Source organism: Dreissena polymorpha, chromosome 11 (assembly GCF_020536995.1).
Source record: "Dreissena polymorpha isolate Duluth1 chromosome 11, UMN_Dpol_1.0, whole genome shotgun sequence".
In the NCBI taxonomy this organism is placed as follows: Eukaryota; Metazoa; Mollusca; class Bivalvia; order Myida; family Dreissenidae; genus Dreissena; species Dreissena polymorpha.
Window position 1 is genome coordinate 87,356,520 of NC_068365.1, and position 6,000 is coordinate 87,362,519.

Sequence of the window (6,000 nt, forward strand, 5' to 3'; positions counted from 1 at the left end):
TTTTTGTCATTCGGGCTTCTAGGAAAATTGGAATTTCCAATATGTTGCTATTTTTCATCCCAGTCTCGAGTAGGCCCAAAAAATATGATGAAATTATCGGTTTATTATGAACAAATAAAGTTGTTTTATTAATGAAAACGGCTTTCCACCAGTATTTCACAATAAGCCGGCCAGGATTTTTAACTGGTCCGACGGATCAACCAAATTTCTAGTTTCACTGGTCCTCCCTATTTTTTACTGACCCCGGGTCAACGGACCACTGTTAGTGTTGAGCCCTGGCTAAATAATTGAACTGCAGAATGCAATCGCAGATTGAAGAAATGAACTGTGCGCCAATTTAAAGACTATAAAATGTGCGACTTCAATCAAAGGCCATGAGAAAAACAATGACTCAAATTGTAAACTACAAGGTAATATCCTCCAAGATAATTTAAAGGGATGGTAAACTACAGTCATTTGTATACACACTTAAAGTTTCCACTACCAAATGACAAAAATGGCAATAAATTAGCCTACTCTTACTAGAAAACAGCCATGTGTGCTCTAAAAAGAACAAAAAGTACCAGTACATCATTGATTTTGTGTTAACGTAAACGGTGTCCATGTACATACTGTACAAATGTATTTTTTCAAAGTGAATGGCTATGTGTCGCTAAATGCGTGTTACTGGGGATTTCAAGTCTGTAATTGGATATTTTATAATGTGTTTTACTGTCAACTGTCCGACTTTTCACGGATTCACCCTACGAGTAGTCGAGTAATAAACATTGGACACTTGATGAGCATTTCCATTAAAAAAAACTGTGGATTTCCTGTTCTAAAATTATAAAGTCGGACACATGTAAATAAAGCGCTTAAATGATGCAACACCATTAAAAATGTATCAATGAATGTACTCGCCTTTTCACCAAAAATTGTCAAATTTCATCGGAATTGAGTGAGTTATTACGTGTGTCCGACTTACGTACTGCCCGAATTTACATACTAAACCAGTAACCTAGTTTACCTTATCTCAACGAACAGAAGACGTTTCCTTCGCTAAATCGACATTAACCTTACTTTCATCGTAAAAGAAGTTAAACAAATAGTCAGCACTTCTTTAAAATACATTATAAACACAAGTATTTTATATAAACACATATCGACACTTTTCTTCAAATAAAAACACCCGCCATTTTGTAGCAAATAATTTCATTGGTTGTCAGGAATCTCAACAATCAGCCAGTTTTTCTAATAACATAATCGCGTTTCGAAAAACTAATTCTACAAATCATTTTGTAAAATAAATCGGTGACAGATATTTCCTAAAAATAACATGAATAATATTATTGTGCTAAATATTACTGAAATATACACATTGCTTTTTTGCAACAGGTTACATTCAACTAAATATTAATTGTGATTCCAACAAACTGCACACGGCTGCTTTACATCGCAACTTCTGGACTTAATTATAAACGCTGCAATAATCAGGCAACAAAGTAAGTTTGTTTACACTAACACCGAAAGAAAATATGGCAGAAGGTCGGCGCTACTGTTGTGTTACTTGTTATGCCATACGAACGCTATTTCATACCGAAACAATGTTACTGCACAGTACTCCGTGTTTCTACTGAGTAATTACACTACCACTTCCACCACCACCACCACCACCGCCACTACTATTACTACTACTACTACCACTACTACTACTACTACTACTACTACTACTACTTCTACTACTACTACTACTACTGATTGTAGGCCAAACGGCACCCGGACAATCGGCACCCAGTGTATTTTGCATACGCGGAAGTCGGCGCCCTGTAATTTTTCGACCCGGACAATCGGCACCCGATTGAATTGTATACCCGGACAAACGACACCCTATTTAAAGTCCCGGTCATAGCTATATATGTGGACAGAATCGTAAGAAATTTTGTTTTTATTGAGGATATCATTGAAAATCCGGTTTAATTTTAATTTTAAATCGATTCACGCTTGTAATTGATTAAAACAAGCGACAACGGTTACACCTTTTTGAATTTGCAAATTCGGAATAAAAATCATATTTATGCGATGTAAGGAAAAACGTTTTCGCGTGAATAAAAATTCATTTGAGTCTTTCGACAAAATTATAATTTAGCGTGTAATTATGTTTTCTTTTGTTTTGGTGTGGGGGTGGTATAAAGCGCTAATCTCCGAATGGAACCACATGTGTCCTTAAAGAATGCTTTGAACTCAGAAAAAGAGCGATTGTTATCTTGTTTATATCCTGTATATTAGAACCCCAATAAATGGACCTGTCTGAGCGTCAAAATTATCAAGTATAAAATTTTAATCGCTGTTTATAATAGGACTCCCGTGGCTTACCGACTTACTTAGATGTAATAAGATATCTTAATTGATGATGAAAAAAATAAGCATAGGCATATAATTACATTTGTAAAGCTTCATGAGATATAATATAAACAACAAGGAAGGAGACGCTATCAAAAATACTGTGGAAATAAAATAAATTTAGACCTATATGAAACGGTTCATGTTCAATTAAAATGATCACTTCGAATACTTTAATTTACTGTAATAAAGGCACTCACAGTAAATGTAATCTGAAACATCTACGTATATGCAACTTCTCTACCACTACTGCTACCTCTACAACTATCACGTCCACCACCACCAGGCAGCACCACAACTACTACTGCTGATGCTGTTGTCGTTGCTGCTACTACTACTATATGACGACGAGGGCGACTGCTTTCATACGTATTCAACAAATCACGCTACCACACTTACTACTTCCTCGTTTATAAGTAAATTCGATTTTAGTTCGTATGTATGCGTTCAATTGTTTACTCAGAAATTTATAATAAATTAATGATCACTTTATCGTCCAATAAAAATGTGTTCTCTTATTAAAACAAGAACTATACTTCTTTTGATTATGGTGATAAAAGTGATTGTGACTATTGTCATACTACTACTACTACTGACTACTACTACTACTACTACTACTACTTACTACTACTACTACTACGACTAGTACTACTACTACGACTAGTACTACTACTACTACTAGTACTACTACTACTACTACTACTACTACTACTACTACTACTTCTACTACTACTACTTCTACTACTCCTACCACTACCACCACCACCACCACTACTACTACTACTACTACTACTACCACTACCACTACTACTACTACTACTACTACTTACTACTACTACTACTACTACTACTACTACTACTACTACTACTACTACTACTACTTCTACTACTACTACTTCTACTACTAAATTCACTAAATTTAAAGATGTTGAATTATCTTAATCATTATGATAATATGAACATGCTGTCCCCGACAAATCTGTATCACCAGCTTCGAATAGATTATTTTGATAATTGTCATCTTTTCTAAAGTGAATTTTGGAAACAACAATTTAAAGTGAAACAAATATACACAAATTTGAATGTGATTTTTTAATGTTGATAATTAAAAAGAATATGTTACGGTATATACTTGAACCCTAATTTCATTTAAAAAAACACAGACAGCCAACGTTGAGACACATGAAAAAAACTCTTATTGTATAAAATAGTATCAAATATAGCAAAGAATATTAGTTATTGGTCACCATATTAAATGGGCTTGGTCGATTTATTGGGAATAAACCACTTTATTCGCCTGATGATATTTTATGCCAACGACTAAAAAGGGGTGACCTTCAAGTTGAAATTATAGTTTCATAATAATCTAAACCATATTTATTGTTATTTCACAAACATTCCTCACTAATACTCACAAATAGAAGAAAACTTGAGTAGTTGACAGCAACCCCATTGCTGCAGTTGAGCTCGATAGGAACAGCTTGGATCAACACATATAATCTGTATTATCGTTAGCGACGTGATTTCTGTTAATTCTCTGTTATCACGCTGTGGTGACACGATAAACCAAAAAACAGGGCATATTGCGCTGTCCTATAAGGTTCACGCCCATTTGTGGCTGACCAATCTTTCAGCGCATGCGCACTGACTAAATGGCAAAAAACACTGCCATGGTTACAGTAATTAACGTAAACATGTATAAAGGACTTTTGTTTAGTCAATAAAACGATAAAATAATCCGCAATAAACATCAAATCTCTTAAATAATAGCGCAAATATATCATTTTTAGTGTCAATATTTTTTTAATTCATAAATATATTTTCTTCTTTATAAAATACAAATAAGTTATTAGCATCAGAGTAAACGTGATCGGAAGACTACATATATTTACTGACAGAGACGTAGATAACACGTTATATATCTATCTACGTCTCTGATACTGGAAAATCCCACAAACACATAAATAAGCCGTTTTTTTTCTTATATAAATGATAGTTAAACAATAATAACACATTAATTTATTTGATCATAATTATAAGTGGTGTGGATGTTGTTATTGTTCATCAGCGATCGAAAGTGTAAGCTTGAGGTTCATGCAATCAATTATAAAATAAAGCCCTCAAAAGCGGAATACATAACAATTGTTAAATGTTGTTAATTTTCTTCACTCACTCAACTCAGTCACTCAGTCACTCAGTCACTCAGTCACGCACTCACTCACACTCACTCACTCACTCACTCACTCACTCCATCACTCACTCACTCACGCACTTCACTCCATCCCTCACTCACTCACTCACTCACTCACTCAATCACGGCCCGACTCCCTCCCTCCCTCCCCCAGCCCCTCCCTCCTGCCTCCCTCCCTCCCTCCCTCCCTCAGTCATTATTAATTCATTCATTGCAACACGTTCATTCATTCATCATTCACATTCATTCATTCATTCACTTCATTAATCCATCCATCTCAATTCATTCATTCATTCATTCATTCATTCATTTCATCATTATTCATCATTTATTTATTTATTATTATTTATTTATTTAGTTATTTATTGATGGTATTTATTTATTTATGTATTTATTTATTTAGTCTTTATTTATTTATGTATTTATTTATGTATTTATTTATTATCGTGCAAATTAACTGTCTTTGCGTGTAATTCAAATCTCTTTACTAGAGACAAGGATCGATTGATATTGTACAATCAAGCATTTTATGATTAATAAACTATATATTTAATATGTTTTACGCAAGTATTTGGATTGCTTGTTTTCATGATGATGTTTTGTGCACTGCTGTAACGTACAATGGTTACACGTAATAGCCGATTATATATTTGCCGCTAATCGTTAAATACATTACTTGTGTAGCAGTTAATTCAACAACATTTTTTATTAATAATTCTTAGACATTGTATATTATAATAAACTGGCTAATATATACACTTAATCCTCTTATCCATTTCGGACTAATAGGTTCTTTTTTTAAATATGTGACGTATATTATTAAAACAACTGTTTCTATTTTGGCTTTAAAGTTTGGCTTAAATGACTGCTCAATATGCCAAGAGATGACATAGGGGTTATCATAAATTGTGTTTAATGGCCATATAATCATCTGCCACATGTGGTTTATGCAGGCGCCCCAAGTATAGGTCCCCTAATTTTATGACACCATTTTTTCTTTGTAGCTGTCTGGACAATAACGATCATAACATGATAATAGGTTTGAGATGAACGAATGTAATTGTGCAATTAACCCCGGGTTAAACATGATGAAACAAACACGTCTCACGATTGGTGTGAACAATTAAATACCAACAACAACCTTTTATTAGCATATATGATAACACAATGCTTTTTGCAACAAAACAGAAAGTTACGCAGTGTGTATAATTATATCAATAAATTGATTCAATAAGAGAATTAATTATGTTAAAAACAACAACAGTATAACAGCAGTAATCAATACAATTGATATCTTCACTGTAACTCGTGGAAATTGTAGATTTATTAAATTATACAAACATATTCAATGACAAATATCATTTAACATGGCTTAATCTTGTTTAATTATAAACTGATTGTCCCATATTAATACGCATACATTAGCAGTT